This window comes from Delphinus delphis, chromosome 5 (assembly GCF_949987515.2).
Source record: "Delphinus delphis chromosome 5, mDelDel1.2, whole genome shotgun sequence".
In the NCBI taxonomy this organism is placed as follows: Eukaryota; Metazoa; Chordata; class Mammalia; order Artiodactyla; family Delphinidae; genus Delphinus; species Delphinus delphis.
In genome coordinates, this window is record NC_082687.1 from 70,942,670 (window position 1) to 70,970,462 (window position 27,793).

Consider the following 27,793-nt stretch of genomic DNA (forward strand, 5'->3'; position numbering starts at 1 on the left):
AGCTTTACAACAAATGCTAAAGGAACTTGTCTAGACAAGAAATACAAGAGAAGGAAAAGACCTATAATAACGAACCCAAAACAATTTAGAAAATGGGAATAGGAACATACATATCGATAATTACCTTAAATGTAAATGGACTAAATGCTCCCACCAAAAGGCACAGATTGGCTGAATGGATACAAAAACAAGACCCTTATATATGCTGTCTACAGGAGACCCACTTCAGACCTAGAGGCACATACAGACTGAAAGTGAGGAAATGGAAAAAGATATTCCATGCAAATGGAAACCAAAAGAAAGCTGGAGTAGCAATTCTCGTATCAGACAAAATAGACTTTAAAATAAAGACTATTAGAAGAGACAAAGAAGGACACTACATAATGATCAAGGGATCAATCCAAGAAGAAGATATAACCATTGTAAATATTTATGCACCCAACATAGGAGCACCTCAATACAGAAGGCAACTGCTAACAGCTATAAAAGGGGAAATCGAAAGTAACACATTCATAGTAGGGGACTTTAACACCCCACTTTCACCCATGGACAGATCATCCAAAATGAAAATAAATAAGGAAACACAAGCTTTAAATGATACATTAAACAAGATGGACTTAATTGGTATTTATAGGACACTCCATCCAAAAGCAACAGAATACACATTTTTCTCAAATGCTCATGGATCATTCTCCAGGATAGATCATATCTTGGGTCACAAATCAAGCCTTGAGAAATTTAAGAAAATTGAAATTGTATCAAGTATCCTTTCCGACCACAACGCCATGAGAATAAATATCAATTACAGGAAAAGATCTGTAAAAAATACAAACACACGGAGGCTAAACAATACACTACTTAATAATGAAGTGATCACTGAAGAAATCAAAGAGGAAATAAAAAAATACCTAGAAACAAATGAAAATGGAGACACAACGACCCAAAACCTATTGGATGCAGCAAAAGCAGTTCTAAGGGGGAAGTTTATAGCAATACAAGCCCACCTTAAGAAGCAGGAAACATCTCAAATAAACAACCTAACCTTGCCCCTCAAGCAATTAGAGAAAGAAGAACAAAAAAAAAAAACCCAAAGCTAGCAAAAAGAAAGAAATCATAAAAATCAGAACAGAAATAAATGAAAAAGAAATGAAGGAAACAATAGCAAAGATCAATAACACTAAAAGCTGGTTCTTTGAGAAGATAAACAAAATAGATAAGCCACTAGCCAGACTCATCAAGAAAAAAAGGGAGAAGACTCAAATCAATAGAATTAGAAATGAAAAAGGAGAAGTAACAACTGACACTGCAGAAATAAAAAAGATCATGAGAGATTACTACAAGCAACTCTATGCCAATAAAATGGACAATCTGGAATAAATGGACAAATTCTTAGAAATGCACAACCTGCCAAGACTGAATCAGGATGAAGTAGAAAATATGAACAGACCTATCAGAAGCAGTGAAATTGAAACTGTGATTAAAAATCTTTCAACAAACAAAAGCCCAGGACCAGATGGCTTCACAGGCGAATTCTATCAAACATTTAGAGAAGAGCTAACACCCATCCTTCTCAAACTCTTCCAAGATATAGCAGAGGGAGGAACACTCCCAAATTCCTTCTACGAGGCCACCATCACCTCGATACCAAAACCAGACAAGGATGTCACGAAGAAAACTACAGGCCAGTATCACTGATGAACATAGATGCAAAAATCCTCAACAAAATACTAGCAAACAGAATCCAACAGCACATTAAAAGGATCATACACCATGATCAGGTGGGGTTTATTCCAGGAATGCAAGGATTCTTCAATATACGCAAATCTATCAATGTGATACACCATATTAACAAATTGAAGGAGAAAAACCATATGATCATCTCAATAGATGCAGAGAAAGCTTTAGACAAAATTCAACACCCATTTATGATAAAAACCCTGCAGAAAATAGGCATAGAGGGAACTTTCCTCAACATAATAAAGGCCATATATGACAAGTCCACAGCCAACATCATCCTCAATGGTGAAAAACTGAAAGTATTTCCACTAAGATCAGAAACAAGACAAGGTTGCCCACTCTCACCACTCTTATTCAACATAGTTTTGGAAGTTTTAGCCACAGCAATCAGAGAAGAAAATGAAATAAAAGGAATCCAAATCAGAAAAGAAGAAGTAAAGCTGTCACTGTTTCCAGATGATATGATACTATACATAGAGAATCCTAAAGATGCTACCAGTAAACTACTAGAGAAAATCAATGAATTTGGTAAAGTAGCAGGATACAAAATTAATGCACAGAAATCTCTGGCATTCCTATACATTAATGATGAAAAATCTGAAAGTGAAATCAGGAAAACTCTCCCATTTACCACTGCAACAAAAAGAATAAAATATCTAGGAATAAACCTACCTAAGGAGACAAAAGACCTGTATGCAGAAAATTATAAGGCACTGATGCAAGAAATGAAAGATAATACAAATAGATGGAGAGATATACCATGTCCTTGGATTGGAAGAATCAACATTGTGAAAATGACTCTACTACCCAACACAATCTATAGATTCAATGCAATCTCTGTCAAACTACCACTGGCATTTTTCACAGAACTAGAATAAAAAATTTCGCAATTTGTATGGAAACACAAAAGTCCCCGAATAGCCAAAGCAATCTTGAGAACGAAAAACGGAGCTGGAGGAATCAGGCTCCCTGACTTCAGACTATACTACAAAGCTACAGTAATCAAGACAGTATGGTACTGGCACAAAAACAGAAAGATCAATGGAACAGGACAGAAAGCCCAGAGATCAACCCACGCACATATGGACACCTAATTTTTGATAAAGGTGGCAGGAATATACAATGGAGAAAGGACAGCCTCTTCAATAAGTGGTGCTGGGAAAACTGGACAGATACATGTAAAAGTATGAGATTAGATCACTCCCTAACACCATACACAAAAATAAGCTCAAAATGGATTAAAGACCTAAATGTAAGACCAAAGACTATCAAACTCTTAGAGGAAAACATAGGCAGAACACTCTATGACATAAATCACAGCAAGAGCCTTTCTGACACACCTCCTAGAGAAATGGAAATAAAAATAAACAAATGGGACCTAATGAAACTTCAAAGCTTTTGCACAGCAAAGGAAACCATAAACAAGACCAAAAGACAACCCTCAGAATGGGAGAAAATATTTGTAAATGAAGCAATCGACAAAGGATTAATCTCCAAAATTTACAAGCCGCTCATGCAGCTCAATAACAAAAAAACAAACAACCCAATCCAAAAATGGGCAGAAGACCTAAATAGACATTTCTCCAAAGAAGATATACAGACTGCCAACAAACACACGAAAGAATACTCAACATCATTAATCATTAGAGAAATGCAAATCAAAACTACAATGAGATATCATCTCACACCAGTCAGAATGGCCATCATCAAAAAATCTAGAAACAATAAATGCTGGAGAGGGTGTGGAGAAAAGGGAACACTCTTGCACTGCTGGTGGGAATGTGAATTGGTTCAGCCACTATGGAGAACAGTATGGAGGTTCCTTGAAAAACTACAAATAGAACTACCATATGACCCAGCAATCCCACTACTGGGCATATACCCTGAGAAAACCAAAATTCAAAAAGAGTCATGTACCAAAATGTTCATTGCAGCTCTATTTACAATAGCCCAGAGATGGAAACAACCTAAGTGCCCATCATCGGATGAATGGATAAAGAAGATGTGGCACATATATACAATGGAATATTACTCAGCCATAAAAAGAAATGAAATTGAGCTATTTGTAATGAGGTGGATAGACCTAGAGTCTGTCATACAGAGTGAAGTAAGTCAGAAAGAAAAAGACAAATACCGTATGCTAACACATATATATGGAATTTAAGGGGAAAAAAATGTCATGAAGAACCTAGGGGTAAGAGAGGAATAAAGACACAGACCTACTGGAGAACGGACTTGAGGATATGGGGAGGAGGAAGGGTGAGCTGTGACAGGGTGAGAGAGAGTCATGGACATATATACACTAACAAACATAATGTAGATAGCTAGTGGGAAGCAGCCGCCTGGCACAGGGATATCGGCTCAGTGCTTTGTGACCGCCTGGAGGGTTGGGAGAGGGAGGGTGGGAGGGAGAGGGAGGGTGGGAGGGAGGGAGACGCAAGAGGGAAGAGATATGGGAACATATGTATATGTATAACTGATTCCCTTTATTATAAACCAGAAACTAACACACCATTGTAAAGCAATTATACCCCAATAAAGATGTTAAAAAGAAAAAAAAAGAATGAAATTAGAACACTCCCTAACACCACACACAAAAATAAACTCAAATGGATTAAAGAACTAAATATAAGGCCAGACACTATAAAACACTTGGAGGGAATTATAGGCAGGACACTCTGTGACAGAAATCACAGCAAGATCCTTTTGACCCATCTCCTAGAGAAATGGAAATAAAAAGAAAAATAAACAAATGGGACCTATTGAAGCTTAAATAGCTTTCTCACAGCCAAGGAAACCATAAAGAAGTCAAAAAGACAACCCTCAGAATGGGAGAAAATATTTGCAAACGAAGCAACTGACAAAGGATTCTTCTCCAAAATATACAAGCAGCTCATGCAGCTCACTATCAAAAACACAAAAAACCCAATCCAAAAATGGGCAGAAGACCTAAATAGACAGTTTTCCAAAGAAGATATACAGATTGCCAACAAATACATGAAAGGATGCCCAACATCTCTAATCACTAGAGAAATGCAAATCAAAACTACAATGAGGTATCTCCTCACACCAGTCAGAATGGCCATCATCAAAAAATCTACAAACAATATATGCTGGAGAGGGTGTGGAGAAAAGGGAACCCTCTTGCACTGTTGATGGGAATGTAAATTGATATAGCCACTATGGAGAACAGGATAGAGGTTCCTTAAAAAACTAAAAACAGAACTACCCTACGACCCAGCAATCCCACTACTGGGCATATACTCTGAGAAAACCATAATTCAAAAAGAGTCATGTACCACAGTGTTCATTGCAGCTCTATTTACAATAGCCAGGACATGGAAGCAACCTAAGTGTCCACTGACAGATGGATGGATAATGAAGATGTGGCACATATATACAATGGAATATTACTCAACCATAAAAAGACACAAAATTGAGTTATTTGTAGTGAGGTGGATGGACCTAGAGATTGTCATACAGAGTGAAGTAAGTCAGAAATAGAAAAACAAAATACCATACGCTAACATGTATATGGAATCTATGGAATCTAAAAAAAAAAAAAAATGGTGCTGAAGAACCTGGGGACAGGACAGGAATAAAGTCGCAGACATAGAGAATGGATTGAGGACACGGGGAGGGGGAAGGGTAAGCTGGGACGAAGTGAGAGAGTGGCAGGGACATATATACACTACCAAACGTAAAATAGAAAGCTAGTGGGAAGCAGCTGCATAGCACAGGGAGATCAGCTTGGTGCTTTGTGACCACCTAGAGGGGTGGAATAGGGAGGGTGGGAGGGAAACGCAAGAGGGAGGAGATATGAGGATGTATGTATATGTATAGCTGATTCACTTTGTTATACAGCAGAAACTAACACAACATCGTAAAGCAATTATACTCCAATAAACATGTTAAAAAAAAGTATGGTGGAAAGCTATTGGAGAATTTTAAACAGGAAAATGACACAATTTATATTTTCAAGATTAATATGGCTATTGTGGTGATACTATAACACCAAATTTGAACCACCTTCTTTTTATGCAAAGAAGATGTGATGATGGTTTAGAGTACACCAGATTGCTAGCTTCGGAGGTAGCAAGAAACATTTAGATTTGGGCTATATTTTGCTGGTAATTGCACATGGGGTATAATTTCAATGAAGAAGTTCCTAAGGCTAGGTAATATTCTCCTCTTTTGACCTCTTATAATCCTCAGTGAAATCACTATTATTGCATTTTAAAACTTTTTTTATTATCTGTTTATGTGGCTGTTTCTCCTACTACATATTGAACTCTCTAAGGATAGACTGTATTTTCATAACCCTGGGTTTTAGTCACTGCCTGATGAATTGGAGCACACAATTATTTTTTATTGAATCGAATGAGGAAACTTGCCTATAGACACAAAACAGTTACAATGTCAGAGATGGTACTGGAATCCTTATGTGGGTTATTACAAAACCAAGGCTCTTTCTACTACTTTATTATCTAGCAATTTATGTACAGCAAAGGAACAAGGTAAATTTGTATTTAATTCTAGCTAGTTGATTCCCCTAGGTATCTACTCTGGAGGTTAAAATGTGACAATGGAGTTTGCAAACTCATAGCCACATTTTATATTAGATAGAAATTTTTGTGCTGTTTATTCCGTCTGCAACAAAACTTCAGACAGAATTCAGGGGAGACAAATGGGATCTAGATCCCTAAAAGTCAGCACTGACCTGAGTTTAATAAACAGAGTATCAGATCTCAGTTCAAAACTGTAAAGGCACAGAGGAGTAATATTGGTATTCACTGGTTGATTCATTCAACTAATATTTGTTGTTGTTTACTATGAATGAAGCATTGCCATATCTGCTGGAGTATAGCAGTGGAAAAAAAGGTTAAAATATCCTACCATCATGAAATTTGCTTTCTTAACTGAATTTGATCTTGAATGTCTAACAGAACTCCAGACAAATGATATGAGAAAACACAACAGACAATAGGACAGTTTATCTCAGCGGGAAGAAAGGTACAGATTTACTCCAAATGTGCACTATACAAAGATTAATATGAATGTAGGAAAAAACCCTCCTGCTTTTTTCCAGTCTTGGTCAGGGACTATGCTAGTCTAGGCGAAGGTATTCAGTGTTTAAATCTGAGTGGGACTAGAGAAGGGGAGTGTGACAATTGTGTTCTTTTCATTCAGTGCTTGCCAAAATGGGAAAGATGTACAGGAGCAAATATCAAAGAGTTGTAAGGAAAGTTGCAGGTTGTGATGGGGTTTCTGCTCACGAAAAGAAACCAGGAAAAACATTATTTCATTTACCATACCTCATTTTCACCATCACGTATTCGGAGTATCTTTGGCTAGATGTTATAACTGATGTGCAATAAACTGTGGATGCACTGCTCCTGTGTCTCCAATCAGAAGCTAGAATAGTAAACCTGAACTTCAACCTTCCTCTTCCAAAACTCTTCCCATTTGGAGTCTTAAATTTGTCCCCTACAGATGTTTAAGGTGTTCATTTTATTCATCTTAATTCTAGCATTGACTTATTTGATCTTCTAGGTATTCTTTAAGGCTAAATAACAAATATTTTCCTGTGATTATATATAATATTGTTTTTATTCCTCTTTATAAATACTTTACCTAATTATTTAACTTTGATATTTTAATCAAGAAGAGGAAGGACCAGCCAGGTTGACAATCCTAGATATAACCCTTACCCAAAAGAAGCAACGGTTGTCTTTTCCAGTTAACTTCAAAGAAACAGTTCATCTCTATGTCTGATCTAGAACACCTGGGGTATTGTCCAAAAAGAGTTTGTGTTTTCCAAAAAAGGAGGTTAGGTTTTTAAACTATTCAAATTATGATAAAATGTTATATCTAAAATAAGAAAATTCTGTATCAAAAATAATTTACCAATTGTTTGAATATAAAATATGGATCAAGGATAAATATTTTCCTCTGTTGGATCTGTCATATATACATTTCTTTATTAAGGGAATGCATCGCTCTTATCATTATACAATTACATACTTTTCCTGCAGCAACTATGGTTTATTAATGAAGCTGAAAACAAGAACTTAAGGAATCTAGTATATTATATAATATTTAATATGAAAATATATATCACATCTGTATATTAATAATCCTGGTGTAGACAGTGTGATATAACTCACCTCACCTCATGTAATTCCTAACCACCTACAATAGAATCACCTGGAGTGCTGGTTAAAAATTCAGATTATGGAATTCCTCTTTAGACATGCTTCCTTTGTCAAAAAAAATTGGGTAATAATAACAAGTAACTCATGGGATTTTTGCAATCATCATGTGAGAAAATCCATGTAAATTACTTAGCGCAGTGTGTAATATCTAGTTATTATTATGTTGTGTTGGGCCTAAGAATCTACCTTTCTGTTTACAACTAAATTGTAAGAACCACAGGTAATGGATAGTACATATTTATTATGCTATCTTTAGCCAAAAGAATCTTGGCTAGAATTATTAGCTGGGATGCAGCTATTCTTTATCTGTAACATGAGAGTTCCCAGCTGAATTATTTAACAGAGAACTTTACAATGAGAACAAATTATTAGAACCTCACCTAAAATAGTATACAGGGAGCCATATAAAGAGTTTAGTATAACTGTATTATCATAAATTATAAGTAAACATTTCTAAACATAGCAGAAAATATTGATAAAATAAACTTTATAAAATTCACAACTTTTATCAAAATGTAACATTAACAGAATGAAAATTATAGTAACAGAATTGGATAAGAGAAAAGGATAGTTAGATGATAGATAGATACACAGGTGCATAGATGCATGCATACACACGTATATACATAGAAGAGGTCTCTTGCATGAATCAGGAGTAACATCGTGCCCTAAGAAGTATGATTAACGTAATCCCTTGTAACTAAGGCTAAAAATGTAAAGATAGTTATATGGCTATGAATATAGATACAAACTGTCTAAAGATTTCTGTCTGAAAAACTTTTCTTCAAAAGAATTATTAAGATGATCCTAAGAAAACTGTGGGTTTTTTCCTTTATTTTCTATCATAAAATTGATCCTCTTCTATGTCCCATATTATCCTTGCATTTTACCTTACTGTGGTGATATTCACTAATTACTAAATTCCAAAATTTTTGAAGCTCAGTATATGCCTCTGTTTACATTTAAAATTTTAATTAAAGATGTGTCATCAGTCAAATACTTAAGGGCTGCTTCATTTTTACACTAAATTAGAAAATGCCTCTGAACGACTCCCACTTCTTGTAGGAAGCACATGCTACACTTTCATATTGATGCCTCTCTATAATGACATGGGCTAAACTGGTGGAATTGGTTTTATATCCTGCCACATTTACTGGAAAGAACTATATTCAAAATGAATGTGGTGTACAAAAGGTACCCCATGCCCAACTCTATTTACAAGAACTTCACTTCAAATATAATAAAATATGTTGGAAGTAAAAAGATGATAAGGTATACCATGCAAAAGTGAATTATAAAAAGCACGGAAGTGACTACATTAATATCAGAAAAACTAGTCTTCAGAGCAAAGAAAATTATCAAGAACAAAAAGAAATAATAATCACATAACTATAACTCCTGTATCTATTAAAAGGAAAATAAGGGAATACTACCAACAATTCTACACACATAAGTTAGAAGAGTTAGGGAAAATGGCTCAATTCCTTAAAAACACAAACTGCCAACCCTCCCTCAACATGTAATAGATAACTGAATAGTTCTATAAATATTAAAGAAATTGAATCTGAAATGTAAAAGCTTCTAAAACAAGAAATCTCTAGGCCCAGACAGTTTCAGTGGATAATTTGTAGAAAAAACTTTGGAAAACTTTCTGGCTGTTTATTTGTAGTTTCTATGAAAGTTGAACATATGATTATGATCCAGCGATTCTATTTCCACATATATTATCAACATAAATATATATGAAATATATATATGTATATGAACATATAAATATATATCTACCAATGTTCCTAGCAGTTCTATTTGCAATAATTAAGACCCCAGGAAGAAGTTCAGAACTAAGTTCAGAACAGCAACACTCCCTTGCCCCAAACATGCACATACACACACACACACACACACACACACACACACAGACACACACACAGTGATTCCTCAGGCTTCTCTTCAAAATGATATAGCTGCACAACAGAATTTGAAAACCTGTGATATTAGGTATCTTAAGGAAATCAACATTCACTTCAAATTTAACTAAGCTTTTTGAAAAATGTTATTGTTTGCTTGTTTTCTTTTTAAAATATCCTTCTTTAGTGAAATAGGATTAACACAAGTTTATATAAACATAATTCTGTTCCTAAATTCATGTCTTCTCCATTAAACTACATTGTGAAATTGCAAATTTATTTACATTTCTGAAACAAAAATGAATTACTTAAGAAAGAAGCAAAACTTAAAAAAATCTTTCAACCAAATAACTTTATGAAAAAATTAAAAAGAATAGAATCGATATTTAAAATAACACAGTGGTTTTTGAAGCCAGAATTACGTTTCCTACATAAGCTGTGTGGCAGATGATTTATTGTTCCACAGAAATATAGATTTCTCCCTTAGTGAAAAAATTTTAACTGTATCTACCCAGACAGAATGTTCCTCAACCTCTCTGGAACTAGTGATGATTAACAGACACATACAGTGGGTAATTCTGAGTCACTCCATTAAAATGAAATCTGTTTTCTTGGACTTAAATTCTTACCTCCATACACAGGACCTGAACATCATGACAATAACTCAGCTTTGACCACATAATGAAACAAAGGGAGGCTGAATGAAAAAAATATAAGAAATTACTATTCCTGGATGATTCTGTGGAGTAGAGCCATCCCACCACCTGCCCCACCTACACCTGGAAGTAGGTAGGAAGGAAATGTATGTTTTTATTCATTATATTCTGTGGTTCTTTGTTGTAGCCACTTGATTTACACCTTAATGTGGACTGTAGATGGCAAATATTGATAATGACTTAATATATAATGAAACCAATTTCAGTCACCACCATAAGACTTTGCTTCTGGTTCATCAAAGTGCTCTCACAGGCAAAATCAGTACACTGGCAGACGAGTATTCCCTTATAATTTACTTTCAAACAGTTTAATTTCACATTCCACTCCATAATTTGACATTCCTTGTTTTCCTTAAATCCAATTTCATTTACCAGTTATTTTATACAGATTGCTTTTAGATACTTCATCTACCTTCCAAATATTTCTCACCTGTACAATTATGAATATACCTCTTTAAAATATTGAAAATATTTAAAAATATTTAAAATACTAGCTTATGTACATTCTGTATACATTCTACACACTTTTGTATGTGTAAATAATGTATCAATATAATGAATACATAATATATATTATGTGTATATTTGTACATTTTATGTACTTTGGCATATATGTAGACATGTGGATGTGTGTGTGTTTCTGTGTGTATATATATATAGAGAGAGAGAGAGAGAGAAACAGCTCCACTATGCAAGACACAAAGAATAGATGGTGGGGCGTCCCTGGTGACACACTGGTTGAGAGTGTGCCTGCCGATGCAGGGGACACGGGTTCAGTGCCCCGGTCCGGGAAGATCCCACATGTCGTGGAGCGGCTGGGCCCGTGAGCTATGGCTGCTGAGCCTGCGCGTCCGGAGCCTGTGCTCTGCAACAGAGGCCACAGCAGTGAGGGGCCCGCGTACCACAAAAAAAAAAAAAAAAAAAAAATAGATGATGGATAAAACAGGCATAATATTATTCCTGGGATACAGGCATTAATAAAATTAATTACACAACAAATATAAAATTACAAACGTGGTTAATACATAAGAGATAAACGATACAATAAAAAAGCTTTTAATAAAGAAAACTGATCCAGTTAAGGAAGCAGAGAAGGTATAACTGGGGAAATAGCTATTGAGTTGAGATTTGAATGATGAATAAGAGAATAGATGACTGTTTAATTCAAAGGAAATAACATGTTCATATGCCTTCAAGATTAAATACAGGAATGCAATGTGTAGCTGGAGCAGAAGGTAGGGACCAGATGGAGTCTTTGCAGGGCAACAAGCAAACAAGTCTTCTTCCCCATCCTGTTTATTTACAAGTAGGGGTGCTGGTACATTCCTGGCCTTTCTTCCCTTTATCCTCTTAATGTCAGGGGAGGTGAAATAACTTTACCTAATTAGAAAATCTGGTACCAGTAAAACTGGTCATGTTCAACTGGTTTCTTCTCCTCTCCTTTTTGGTAGTGAATCTGCCAGCAAGGTCCAATATTTCTCACCATCCCCCCATTCCTTAATCCTTTCTTGAGAAGGTATTCCAGGTAGGGATTTCAGCTTTACATGTGGCTTGGAAGGAGGAAGGAGTTTGCCTATTTTTGAGGTTACTTACTAGTTCCATTTTCTTCCCCATACTTAAGCTTAGATTTTATCCCTCACTTTAGAGTTTACTAATAAAATAAGTTGATATTTTAAAATCACTTGTCTTGTTTCTCAAATTTTTGAGGATTTAGAGGTTCAACCAAGGTAGGCTTAATTATATTGCCATAACAACATCACCGAGAGATCAGAACCTTTTATTTAATTTTTATTTTATATTCGAGCACAGTTGATTAACAGTGTTGTGTTAGTTTCAGACTGACATGTACGGAAACTTTTAAGTAAAGTTTCTTTCTCAATCATGCAGTCTACTGTGTGTCTAGATGACTCCCTAGAGCAGCCATCTTCTAAGTTTTCACTCATCATCCCAGGTTGCTTTGACTTCATGGCATTACATATTAACATGTGCTTTCACTATTGCTGCAGCAGAGGAAGTGTGCACAGTTAATCATTCATAACTCTTAAATTCTTCCACTCGGAAAATATATATGTCATTTCACGTTCACATTTCATTGGCCAACACAGATCATATGGCCATGGTCATCTCCAAGGGACATGTTCCCCCAAACAGAATAAAATCAGATCCCTCAGTGAGCTCTAGTAATGTCTTCTGTTATCTTCCCTTTCAGATCATTTTTGCCTAGTCAAATTTAATATGAGTAGCCTAAGGCAAAAGCTAAATCGAAAAGTCTACTCTAAATATATCCATGCCAGATCCTAAATCTAAATCCCTTATCTGTGTCTTAATATTCTAGCATCTTACCATTCCATTCAACAGTAAAAGTGAGAAGGCAGGAGCAATAGTTTGGTAGTTGTTGTTTCTACAGTGCTAAGACTGGAAGATCTTTCTCACGAGTTTAAATGTAAGGATGTGCATTTTCTAAGAGCATATTTAGGCCTATCATACTAAATAATATAGGGGATATGTGAGCATCTAAAAGTATCCAATCCTCATTCATCTTTTCCTTATACCTTTGTAGCGACTCCCCTTTAGGATTTTAGTGCAAAAACATTATCCCTAATATTTTAATCAGTACAGCCTATCCCTCCATGTCCTGGAGCTGGAATTAAATTGGGCAGGTTCACACCACAGTTACGTGGAAAGAGCAGAAATTAATCTCAAACTGTCTGTGAAGGCCAGAAATAGCTAATGCCTATTAAGTCTATTTTGAGTAGCAAGAAAAGATGGGGTGAAATGACAAGGGTAAGTATCTCCAAAAATCTAATTTCAAATGTATTATTTTAGTGTAAATATAAAATATTACTCATATATTTCTAAAGTTCCTAATATTATTAGCTAAATTATGTTAATCATTTGATGGCTATAGTAAATAAAATTTCTCCTCCAAACCACCTTGAGTAATTATTTCTGGATATTTTAAGAGTGGTTAAAATATTAATTTAATTGATCAGTGTTACTAATACTCTGAGCAATGCTGTATTCTGGAAGAAAGACAAAAATGAATAAGTGGTGATTTTTTTTTCTGAGAAACTAAAAATTTACTTATTTTGATTCTATAACAGACATAAGGCTTCAAAATGAAGAACAAGCAAATCTAAGCAAATATATGGTTTGCTACCATAACTAGGAATAAGATACAAACAATTTTTCCATATCTACTAGGGAGCAAGTTTCATTTTACTCTAGTGCTCAATTATGTTCTGAAAGTGACTCATTCTCTTCTAATTAAAAGGATAGCATTTTACTTAATAAACTATGGAACACATTGGGTGGACTTCTCAAAAGCTATGTTCAAATTAATTTCCCTTGTCTTCCTCTATTAACCAAACAGTAAAACTAAAATGCATATTGTGCAAGACTCCCTTGCAGCTATTATCAACCACATGAAGCACTCCACGGAGAACCTATCTTCCTTTGGTACTTTCCCTTTTTCTTAATTTAACTGAGACATGCTCTTCAATGTATACCAATAATCCTGTGATCATGGAAACCAAAATCACAGGTTCAAATTAGTGAAACAGGAAGATAAAGGATACCAAGTTGGCAATGCACTGTCAAGTCACACTAATGGCTCTGAATAACCTCCTCTGAATTTCCTTAATATGAGAAATGTAAGCCTATATGTAGTATAAGTCACAATAGTAGGATTTTCTATAAGTTAGAGCCAAATGGAAACATTTAATGTACAGAGAAGGTTGGTACCCCAAAGCAATTTTGCACAGCATATGGGAAATTAATGAGACTTCTTTTGAAATAAGATGCACAACACATCTTCTCAAAGAGAATTTTCTAAAAGACAGTATTAGATCAAGGATATTCACTCATAGTCCAGCTGCTGAGGGATTATATCCAAATCTTAGTATTTGACCTCTTGTTATCCTTCTGAAACATTACAGATTACTTCCTCTTATGGATTTACTGAAAGCAAATTTGCCAATCTAAACCATCTGTCACTTATCCAAGAAAAGATTTATTATTTTCACTGAAAAATGATTTGTAACAAAAGACATACAGTCACTAAAGATAGGTTCCCAATATGATGTGCTTTTCAGACTCTGCATCTCACTAACTGCACTTTTTTGTCCTTGCTGCAGTTATCCAAGGTCTAGCAACTTCCTGAAAAATTGCATCTAGGAAAGTCAAATTAGAGGCTAATTCTTTAATGATGGGAAGACAAAGATATCTGTAATAATTGACCGAGGATATTATAACAAAGCCTTTTCTGAATGTTCCACAGAATGTTGCACAATCTCTGACTTCCTGTTAACCTAAAAGGTCCCTCACCACTTATTCACTGAGGAGTTCCAGAAAGGGATGCTATTGATTTACAGTCACTAGTGAGAAAGGAAGGTGCTGAGGAAATAAGCAATTGGCTGGAATTGGAGCAGCAGAGAAACTTTGTCAGTGATAATTACCACTGTCACAAGTGTGATGTTACAGACTTGCATTCACAGTCAAAATGAAGGATATCATCCAAACAGCAAAATCCCTTTCAATTATGAACTTGTTCCATGTCCTGGTTTATAAAGGTCCACTATTTGAAAGGCTGGATATTGTGTAATTGAATGTTGTGTTATCCCAGATGTTTTTATTGGCTTATATCAAATGTGTGTGTGCCTGTATGCGCACATTATCTATTTTAAACAGAATTTGCAGACCATAACATAGAGAAGTATGGACTGTAGAAACCTCAACCATATTTCTGCAAACCTATTTATTACCATGAATGATTTGCAGAACAGTAACTCAAAAATAAGTTCTCAAGGGTAGGTCTATGCTCCATCTTGTCAGACAAAAAAAAATTACACTGAAAGGATACGAAGAAGTATCAGTCACGGAAAAAGCCCCATCAGGCAGAGTCTGGGGTTATCAGGAACAGACGTACAGGCTTCCCCTCTCGTGTTAGGGCGTGTTGGCGCTGTAAAGCACACGTCACTGCAGTGGCATGCAGCAGCATTTGTAAAGTGTTCTTGCCCAGGGAAGCCAACTTGAGGCTCACAATATAGAACTTCTAATGGGGGCTGACCATTCTCTGCCAGAGTTATAATTACAAAATTTACAGACTCCCAGAAGGAAAAGGCGTTTACCACAAATCAAATTTTTGCACAAATAATCTAGTCATCTTGGTACAGCAGGATTCAGTGCCCAGGCATACAAAACAACCTTATCAATTAGTAACATAGGGAATACTCCAAAGCCAAGTTCCCAAATATCAGCCAAGGCCAGCTCCACAAACGTTCCCTTATAAAGAGCAACATCAGGCCTGCTATGTTAATTCTTTGCCACACAGAGAAAACTTCCTAAATATTTACACGTCTAAGATATCTGATGTTTTGTCTGAGTGTATAATTCTAGGTTAGAAAGAAAATTCCTTTGAAAGAGTTTTTATAGGCGAAATTCTAAGATGGTCCCCAAGATGGAATTAAGGCCCCTGATCAGTAGACTTTGAATTAATCAAATGTGAGAGTATCCTGGGTGACCCTGACCTTATCAGGTAAGGCCTTTAAAAGAAGTCTGAGTCATTCTTTGAAGGTAGAGATTTGAAGCAGTGAGATATACTCATGCTGACCTTGAAGAAGCAAACTGCCGTGTCCTAGAGAGGTCCCCCTGGCAGCAAACAGAAGATGCTTTCTATCAGCTGAGGGTCTCAGTCCTACAGCTATAAGAAACTAATTTCTGGCAGCAACAGTGAGAAGAAAACCTCAAGTCTCAGATGAGACCACAGCCCTGGCCAACTCTTTGATTGCAGTCTTGTGAACCTTCAGCATAGCACCCAGCATACTACCCTTCAGGCCCTCAGAAATTTTGAGATAAAATAGTGTGCTGCTCTAAGCCACTAAATCCATGGTAATCTGTTATCCAGCCATATAAAATAGTGTTACTCCTTTGTCTTGTAGTATTCTGCATGTCTGATGAGAAGTGAGTCAGAGTCTTGTTCATTAATAAAAGTCTGTTAATTTTTTTTCCTCCCTGGAAACTTCTGTAATACTCTATTTTTGGTGTTCTGTAATTACACTATGATGTATCTATATATTCAAAAACTATGTGCTGGAAGTTTATTATATGCCATGTTCCATTTTAATTGCTGGGAATCAAGTAGTGAACAAATAGCAAAGACTCTACCACCATGGAGCTCATATGAGCAAAATGAAAATATATAAGGTGTTGGGTATTACATTTTATTAAGTAATAGAAAATGCTCTAACAAACCTCAAAATCTTAGTGGTTTAACTCAACACTTTGTGTGAGGTGTTTAATATAATTTTTTTTCATTTTCCTGCTCTTTCTTTTCATGTTTAGGAGTCACTTGCTTTTCATAATCTTGATAATACTTTCATTCCACTAGCTTTCAATGAGAAGTGAATATTGTTCACCTAATTTTACTTCTCTCATAACAGGAATAACTTTCCATAGACTACCTCTGAAACCATGCATTTCAAACATGATTTTTTCTTCATCCACGTAAGTCTGATGCTGAGTGCCATGGGACATAGTCATATCATGATAAGAACTCTGTCCTCTTATCTCTGTATTATGATTCTGGGTGAATGGGCACAGCTGGTGATTAAAGAACTTACGAAAGCCATTTATACTTCTGGATGGCTATGAATTAAATATAGTTGGGAAGAAAAGCAAAACATGCATACATCTTCCCAAAGCCCATCCACATTTAACATTAATTCAACTTTCCCCTTTACAGATCCCAAAATACCTGCTATCACTCCAGCTTCGCACAACAAAAGATGAAATGTGACAGATGGAGTCAGAGTAGAAAGAGACCAGTTTCTTAAAGGGTTGAAAATAATCTAAAATGTCTTTCACAAGAACATTTAGGTACATTTCTAAGGCCCTCCAGATGTCTTCAAAGAAGGTGGATCAAGTGAGATCCCTGAGTATTAAGCTTCATTAGGTTCACAGTAAATCCATCTCTGAGCATCTGGAGGTTATCATATGCCAGGCTTATAAGTGATTCACATCATTTATGACCATGTGCCATTGGACAGAAGTCAATTCCATGGCCAACTAACTGCAAACAAGATTAGGAAATGTAGTTGAGTTGTGCACTTAAGAAGAAACAAAAACAAGTTTTAGGAGACACTTGACATTCTCTGCCATGTATGATAATAAAGGCTATGCAGGGACACAAAGTTGTGGAGGAGAGACAGGGTAAGGGGTGATGTTAGTTAATTAGTACAGGGAGTCTGGGAAACCCATACAGCCAGTATGGTTTAGGGCTTAAGGTCATATAATACAGTTTGGGTTTGATTTGTGGTGTGGCACCACTCTTACTGACAGTGTGACTTTGGAAGAATTAATATACCTCTCTGTGCCTCAGTTTCTCCATCTTAAAAATTGGACTAATATTAGTACCTGAAGTATGTAAAATCATGTTTGATAGATAATAGTCTATCATAGTATTTGCTATTAACATTAAGCTATATTAATAATGTTATATTTGAGCAGAGATATGAAGATGAAAGGGAGTGACTCATATGGAAATATGGCAGATATTCTAGATAACAGAAAGAGAATATAAAGAGGCCTGAATCAACTTGTAAAACTGATTACAAGTGATAACATGAGGACTAAAAATTGATATATTCGCTATATTTAGCAAGGTGGAGAACACTGGTTTCCTTCACAAGAGCTGTCTTGTAGAATGGTACAGAGAAAGCCTAATTAAAGTAGGTTAGAGAGAGTGGGAGGAAAGGAATTAGAGATATTGAGTATATATTCTCTTTTTAGCTGTTTTGCTGTAAATTGGATCACTGAAATAGAGAGGTTGCTAGAGATCAAGGTCAAGGTGCTATTAATTGTTGTTGGAGACATTACAACATATTTGAATGCTGATGGAAATGATTCAGTGGAAAGAGAACTGATGATGTTGAAGAGAAAGTGAGACAGATACTTAGGGAGGATAAAATCCAGGGCACAAATGGGTCATAGCAAAAAGGAGCACAGGCAGATAATATATGGGCACAAGTTAGAAGTGTGGGCAAAAGGGAGCTTAGGGAAGTTCTTTCTAATTACTCCTGTATTCTCAGTGAAATAAAAAGCAAGGCCACTGACTGAGAAGAAAGATGGGAGCAGTGTTACTAATGATTTGAGTAGAAGAAGGGAACATGTAAAGTAGATATCTAAAAGATTGTGAGGATGAATAGTCAAGAACAGTCTCTCACACTTTGACATGCATCAGAATCACCCAAAGAGCTTGTTAAAGCATGGATATAAAGGTCCTCCTCCAGAGTTTCTGAATCAGTCGATTTGTAGTTAGATCTGAAAGCTTACATTTCTAATAAGTTCCCAGATGGTGCTGATCCTACGGGTTCAGCGACCACAGTTTGAAAACCAATAAACTAAGGAATTTTAGTAGAATTTCTGGGCAGCAGATACAGGTGCATTGGTCATGAACTTAGTGTGAGGTTTGTGTATTTTTTTTTTTCTTATCATACACAATTGAAAGAACTGAAGACTTGGATTTGGATTTAATCATGATTTGTTCCCCCAGTGTCACATAAGTAGATAACAGGAAGGGGATCTAGTGTATATACAAGAGTGCTTATATTGATAGACCATTAACTATGATTTCAGGAAGACAGAATATGAGAATGTGACAGGGTGAAGGACATGAAAATGTTTTAGTGTTTGCAGAATATAGTTAACATAGTTCACCTGACACTGCTATCCTCTGAAAGTCTTACAAGACTGACTTTTGGTTGGCATCTGGGAGCTCAGATTGGGGGAGGCTTTGCATCATTCCCTGATGGAAGTACTATGGTATATCCTCTTCTATACCCATGCAGTTAGTGTGGAGGTGTGGGGATGAGATGGTAGTTGGATAAAGGATCATTCATTCTTTCCAGGTTAATTGAGGACTAATCCAACAGACCTATTCATAGAAATTGAAGGGACCTGAAATAATGGAAATCTGGTGTCTCTAGCTGAAGCAGCCATGGAGGTTTTAGCTCCAATTTCCTTCCAGAAATGAACTCCTCATTCAACTTCAAGGAGTGTTTTTAGCTGACAGCCTTCAACTGTTAATGCCTTCAGAGTTTACCTCATCTTTCAGAATGAATCCATGTGCTTTTCTGTCCAGGCACAACAACCAATGACTGAACATGCTGTATTACCAGAGTCTAGCCATTGTGACATATATGGGATTCTTTTAACTGGAAACCTCTGCTCTAGTGCTCTCCGTGGGACTAACACTTTTGCAGATCTGAACAGGTGTCTGATCTTTTCCCTGTCAATTCTGCTTCCTCAGGTCTTTCCTTTCACAGATGTCAGACCTGCATCTCTATCAGAAAGCTTTTTGGCCCAGCCCTGCTTCCTTTCCCTTTGAACTTGCATAAGAATTTACATACCTATGAATATATGTACACACACACACACACACACACACAAAGATGCCCACTCTCTCTTTCCCACTTGGAAATGATTTTAAGATTCCCTTGGGCAAAGCAGAAAAGGTAACCAAGCTTGTGTTATATTTAATACGCTTTGCCTAAGAGTAGCCTGCTGCAAGAGGAAGGTAACACCACCCTCAGCAATAAGAGGCTATGGGATGCAACTGACGTGGGAAACTGCTGTGGGGTATATGGCATAGACAAGTAGCTGACCAAACGTGTTACGCGTGACTTTCAATGGTGTAGGACTGTCAGTGAAAATTTGCTGACCAGCCTGGGACTACATTTCTCAGCTTCACTTACAGTAACGTCTGCCTATTTAAATGAGTCCAGGTCCATGAAATACCTTGTGGTGGCACATTCCACTTCCAGGCCTGATCCTTAAAACTCTCCCATACTGCACGCCACCATGTTTTTCCCTCTTCCACTGGCTGTACAGCAATGCCCAAGAAATTTTATGAAGTTACATGTTGAAGAGGTCAGAGCCTTTGACAGTGTGGGTTTAAATGAATGCAAACCAAAAGCCTTCACACTCATTCCTAATCCCCACCACTAGGGATATTTGCATTGGCAAGAAATAAGATGATATTTTATTACACCACTTATATTCCAGAGTTTATTTGTTACAGCACCTAGTGTTACTCTGTGGAGTACAGAAGGCAACCTGAAGGAAGTGAGTTAATTGCCCATGTTGAGTAATGAGACAGCCAGAGTTTTAATGGCTGTGACAGCAGGGCAATGATTTGCAAACTCCAGTAAGAACTCTATCAGATTTCATCAAAATTCATCAGATATGGCCAAATTTCTTTCCCATTATTTTAACAAATGTAAACTCCAGGAATAGTATATAAATTTCCTTGAAAAGCTCATAAGACTTTTCTTTTTATTTAATCCTTTATTTCCCTGCCTCAATTTTAGAGGAACTAGCGGCAAGTGGGAGGAGGTAAAGGGAAAATGAATAAATGGATCTTACTCTTACTCTCTTGCCTGCTATAAGTCCTCAAGCTGCTGCTCAGATCTGAACTAGAGGAAGGGGTGAAGCTTTGAATTAGATATGAATGAAAATTTAAATTGAATTAGGTAGGATTTATTTGATTTTTAAAAATGAATAATGTATGAATACAGTAAAAAATTCAAAAGGAATAAATAAGTATACAGTAATAAATAAGTTGTTTTTACATCCTCATCATAGAAATAATCAACTTCCCACCCATGAGGAAGCCACTTTTAATATTAATGAGTTTCTTGAGCATTGTTTCAGAGATTCTTCATAAACAGAGTTTAAAAAAAAATGGTAGTGTGCCATATACATTGTTCAGTACCTTGCTTTTTTCACTTAAAATATATTTTGTGTATCATTTCATATCAGTAGCTAAAGATCCATATCATTCTTTCTAAAAGTCTTTATCCTTTGAATAGCATTATTTAACAATCCCATTGTTAAATCATTTGTCAATCTGTTAATTATAAACAAAGCAGTACTTAATAATTTTTTACATATGTCATTTTTCTCAAATGCAAAATTATCTGTAGGATAATTCTAAGGAAAGAAATTGCTAGGACAAATGGCATAAACATTTGATACTTTGAGAGAGATTGATAAATTGACTGTCATAGATATTTTTCCCATTTACAGTCCAGCAATAAGTATGTGAGTCTGTTTCTCATTCTACCACAGACATTTTGTTCTTTGATAATCTGAAAGATAAACATAGTATCAAAGTATGATTTTAATTTGCATTTCGCTTCTTATGAGGCTTGAAATCTTTTCACGTTTAAGAGCCATTTGTAATTTTAGCACTCTGTTTATATCATTCACCTCTTTTTCTATGGGGCTAGATGTCTTTGTAAGACATGAAAGTGCCAGAGTATAGGAAATGAACTCTGTAATGATTCAGATGCATAAGACATTGGTGAAGTTTTGGGGAGTCCAGAGGTCTTAGTCATGCTGGGGCATCCCCAACAAGTCAAAAGACAAGTTGTTGCTCTCCAACCCCATTCTCTGCCCAGTACCTCCTACCACTGTGAAACAGTCAAAAATCTTAGTGAACTTAGGAACACAGACTGCACTTGCAAACATTCCTCTAACCTATTTATTGGACGCCACAGAAGGCTGCCAGTTTCAAGTAGGATCCAAAGCAAGAGAGAGCTCTGTAGCAGGTCCATGCTCTAGTGAAAGCTGTCCTGTAACTTTTGACACAAGGCCTAGCAAATAAAATGCTACTTTATGTATCTAAATTGGTTAAGAATCATGAATGAAATTTTTTGAAAGCCTTAACATGATAGTTGTAGTACACATCTGTAGGTTTTTGGAGCATGGTAGAACTATGTACTATTTGCAAAAACGCCCTTGGCCTGGTATTACACCCTAGTAAAGATTGAGAACCCACAGTGGAACATGATATGGCAACATGACTTGCCCATCTTGGTCTAGCCATCATTAGATCCAATGAATTACAGAAGTCAGTTAGGCAGAGAGGCAACACATTCTACAATATAAGTGAAGCCCTGTGTTCTAGATTGGCCTCTAACAGATGGTTCAGGCTCAATGGCAGCTATTGCTGATGCCACAAAGCCTTTCGCTCAGTTCACACCCGTGGGCTGAGGGGCTGTTTCTGATGACCAACTGGCAGACAAGGAAATGTCGTGGGACTAATGCTCATTAATGGATATGTTTGCACTAGTGAAAAATGAACTGCTGCCATATTAGAGCCCCACCGAGTAGCCCCTTCCCCTCTGCAAACAGTGTTGGAGGGAAGTTCTTCCAAAAGAGAAAGCTATGGGTTCTGTCTAAAGAAAGAGATGAATGAGTTATATACACCAAATTCTGGTGATTAAACAGACTGGCTCATTGACCATAGACATGGAATGAAGATTTAAAAACCAGAAGCATGGAGTTATGAGGTTGAAGAGGCCACAAAGAACGTCTGTTGTGTCTCATGTCTTTGTCCCTCAGCACCCACTTCTGAGGATACTCACAGGGACCAGAGGAAGATAATGACTCCGTCACCTTCTCTCTTCAACCACTCATATTCTCACATAGTTAACCTATTAAGAGAATGGCCATGGGGGCAGGGATAAAGGATATATATGGGATCAACAACATGGCTGTTTCACATCATGGCTAAGCTATCTACTATCACTGCTAAGTGCACCAATTTGCCATAGGATAGGACTGATGCTGATCTTTCCAGGCATTTGGAAACTTGTTGATTATATCAGGTCCATTTCACCCTAAAGCAGACAGTCATCTTCACAAACCAAAATTATTCATATTCCAAATATGAGTCTATCTTCTCTGCCTGTAGGACCTCTAAGAACAATATCACCTAAGGGCTTACAGAACTCCTGATGCTTTGATATGGTATCCCACACAGATTGCTTCAGACCAAGAGATGCAACAATGGGCTCATTACCAAGTGTGCCATCACTCTGACAGCTGACCTGATAGAATGGCTGAATGGAATGCTGAATGCCCAACTAAGGAACAACCTCAAGGACATCTTACAATGTTGGAGGGCTCTTCTGTGTGATGCACCCAGTCACTATAACAATGATCAAAATATGGCACTGTATCACCAGAATATACAAGTCTACAAAGAAGTGGAAGAAGGAAGAGCGTCCCTTTCCTAAACATTTCCTATTTGAACATCTCTTCCATGCATCCTTAGAATCAGATAGATTTGAGATTCTAATTCCTGATGATAGTGGTGGGATATAAGGAGTGGATCATTTAGCTAAGGGATACCTTAAGAGTTTGACTGAACCCTAATATACAACTAACACCAGAGAACCAGAGGGTAAAGGAAGAAGTCATTGCTTTTCCTGGGACAACTGACCCCAATTATCATGAGGAGCTAGGGTTGCTAATACACAGAGGACAAGGAGATACACACCTGGGATTCAGGGCATTCTTTAGGGTATCTCTTGATGTTTCCAACTTCAACGATAACTGCGAATGGGGAGATTTCAACAACTGCAGCCTTACAAGAGCAATGCAATTAAAGCTGAAGACACCCTGGAGATGAAGACCCATATTAGCCCTCCAGGCAAGCAACCTACAGACTTGGTTCTTTCTGGAGAATCCAGATGGTTCATGTAGGCAGAGATGATAATTTATAGGCTTGGGAGAGCTGCAGCAGTGAGGACCTTACTTTTTTTTTTTTTTAACCATTTTTAAGCCTTCTTGGGACATTACAACTGGCCACCATCAAGGAGCATTGGATTTTTACTGTTCCTGTGAGGGATGAAGTGATAGTATCTTATTTTCATAAATTTGTATAAGATCAAAAATCAGAGGATACTGGATATGAGTAGTGAGAGGGATTAACTCTTTGGACACAATTTATGAGTCTCCCAGATTAATCTGGCTGTACCTGCCTTTTAGGCTTTGGCTTCTTTATTCCTCTATTACTGCTTCTGTTTATTTCATCATCCCCTGAGAGGATAGCCAGTCTCCATTTCTCCCACCATAATGGGAGCTGAGGGAATTCCAGTATCCAAGCCAACCAACTGGCCTGATGGAGGCTCTGGTTTCTCTCAGCCCTTCTAGACTCAAAAGAAGTGCTGTATCATAAGACATGGGATTTGGCGTGCCCAGAGACTTCTTGGTGGAGTCATGATGCACAAACCAGAAGTGAAACCCATGAGCCTAATTTGGGCAATAAGAAAAGGAAGACTAAAAAGTATCAGCACATAAATTTCTCTCCCTCAATTCCCCTTAACTGAATGCTCTGAGTCATAGTAGTCCCATACAGCCTTAATGTAAAGGTCCTACACAAACAACCAGCTATAATTTCTGTGAAACTCAGCAATTCACTATCATGTACTTGCTTTCTCTCCTTCTCTGCCCCTATGGCTTCTTGCTACTCTGGAATACACACCTCAATAAGGTATTAGCACATTTTTCCACCCTTAGGTTCTATTTTCTAGAGCACCTAGACCAAGACAAAGTCCATTACTATAATTTCAGCCACATCTATTCTCATATATGCTCATCTTAATTCATCTTTCATTTTTTAGAAGTCAGTTTGTTTCCATAGGCATCTATTATTTTTTTTTCCTCTCTTTGGAAAGCTTTTCTTCATCTATTTTATCATTTTAGAAACAATTTTACATTATCTCTCCTTTATATTTTTATTCTTGGTGAGGTATTTGGTTAGTTTTCTTCTGATCTGTGGGAACATTTTTTTTTTTAATGTTGGTGCTATTAATCTATTAGGTTTGTGTGTGTTTGTACTCTTTTCCTACTTTTATTTTGTAGTACCTCTGTAGACCTTATGTGATGGTTCTTTTTTATTAGACTTGTTTTAAAGTTTAGTTCTTTCACGTGTAGATGAGAGCCCAAGGTGGCATAAATGTACTATAAATTTCAAGGTGTTGTGTTAAGTGCTTTTTTTCCTTTAAGCCATACTTACCACCTGCAAATAGGTACAATAACTGTAAGTGGATCACATGCATAATTCTCAGCACCCCCCACTTCACTAAAATTTTGTTTAATACAGAAATTTTCTATGGTATATATCATTTGGTTCTGTAACAATTTCTTCTCTTAAGAAAATAACATAAAAACCAATACCTAACAACAGCATGTCAAACTACATGAGACAAAAAGACTTGCAAAAAAACCAGATGACTCCATTATCATAGTTGGAGACGTCAACAACCCTTTTTCAGAAAGGGGCAAATCTTGCAGGCAGAAAATAAGTAAGGGCACAGCTGCATTAAACACCATCAATCAACTGAATATAATTGATACGTATAGACTACTTCATCCAACAACAGCAGAATACACATTCTTCTCAAGCTCATATGGATTATACAGAAAGACATCACAGTCTGGGCCATAAAACACACCTTAACAAAAGTTTTAAAAATAGAAAGGATGCAGTGTTTATTCTAAGAACACAGTGGAATGAAGCTAGAAATCAATAACAGAAAGATAACTGGAAAATCCAAAAATATGTGGAGATTAAATAAAACACTTCTAAATAACACTTGGGTCAAAGAAGAAATCTCAAAAGAAATTTTAAAACACGATGACTCAAAATCTATGGAATGCAGCAAAAGCAATTCTAAGAGGGAAGTTTATAGCAATACAATCCTACCTCAAAAATAAGAAAAACCTCAAATAAACAACCTAACATTACACCTAAAGCAACTAGAGAAAGAAGAACAAACAAAACCCAAAGTTAGTAGAAGGAAAGAAATCATAAAGATCAGAGCAGAAATAAATGAAATAGAAACCAAGTAAACATTAGTAAAGATCAATAAAACTAAAAGCTGGTTCTTTGAGAAGATAAACAAAATTGATAAACCTTTAGCCAGACTCATCAAGAAAAAAGGGGAGAGGACTCAAATCAATAAAATCAGAAATGAAAAAGGAGACTTACAACTGACACAGCAGAAATACAAAGGATCATAAGAGACTACCACATGCAAATATATGCCAATAAAATGGACAACATGGAAGAAATGGACAAATTCTTACAAAGGTACAACCTTCCAAGACTGAACCAGGAAGAAACAGAAAATATGAACAGACCAATCAAAAGTAATGAAATTGAAACTTATTAAAAATCTTCCAACAAACAAGTCCAGGACAAAATGAAGAATTCATCTTCACAGGTGAATTCTATCAAACATTTAGAGAAGAGCTAACACCTATCCTTCTGAAACACTTCCAAAAAACTGCAGAGGGAGGAACACTCACAAACTCATTCTACAAGGCCACCATTATCCAGATACCAAAACCAGACAAAGATATTACACAAAAAGAAAATTACAGGCCAATATCACTGATGAACACAGACGCAAAAATCCTCAACAAAATACTAGCAAACCAAATCCAACAACACAGTAAAAGGATCATAGACCATGATCAAGTGGGATTTATCCCAGCGATGCAAGGATTCTTCAATATATGCAAATCAATGTGATACACCATATTAACAAGTTGAAGAATAAAAACCATATGATCATCTCAATAGATGCAGAAAAAGCTCTTGACAAAATTCAACACTCATTTATGATAAAAACTCTCCAGAAAGTAGGCATAGAGGGAACCTACCTCAACATAATTAAGGCCATATATGACAAACCCACAGCAAACATTATTCTCGGTGGTGAAAAACTGAAAGCATTTCCTCTAAAATCAGGAACAAAACAAGTGTTCCCACTCACGCTAATATTATTCAACATAGTTTTGGAAGTCCTAGCCATGGCAATCAGAGAAGAAAAAGAAATAAAGGGAATCCAAATTGGAAAAGAAGAAGTAAAACTGTCACTGTTTGCAGATGACATCATACTATACAGAGAAAATCCTAAACATGACACCAGAAAACTACTAGAGCTAATCAATGAATTTAGTAAAGTCGCAGGATAGAAAATTAACACACAGAAATCTCTTGCATTCCTATACAATAACAGTGAAAGATCAGAAAGAGAAATTAAGGAAACAATCCCATTTACCACTGCAACAAAAACAATAAAATACTTAGGAATAAACCTACCTAAGGAGGCAAAAGACGTGTACACAGAAAACTATAAGATACTGATGAAAGAAATCAAAGACGACACAAACAAATGGAGAGTAACACCATTTTCTTGGATTGGAAGAATGAATACTATGAAAATGACAGTACTACCCAAAGCAATCTACAGATTCAGTGCAATCTCTATCAAATTACCAATGGCATTTTTTCACAGAACTAGAACAAAAAATTTTACAATTTGTATGGAAACACAAAAGCCCTCAAATAGCCAAAGCA

General features: G+C 36.4%; 1 pseudogene; it reads left to right on the top strand.

Moving 5' to 3' along the window:
• The first annotated feature begins 23,982 nt into the window (after positions 1–23,982).
• Positions 23,983–27,793, top strand: part of LOC132426287 (peroxiredoxin-4 pseudogene) — a 190,602-nt pseudogene continuing 186,791 nt past the window's right edge.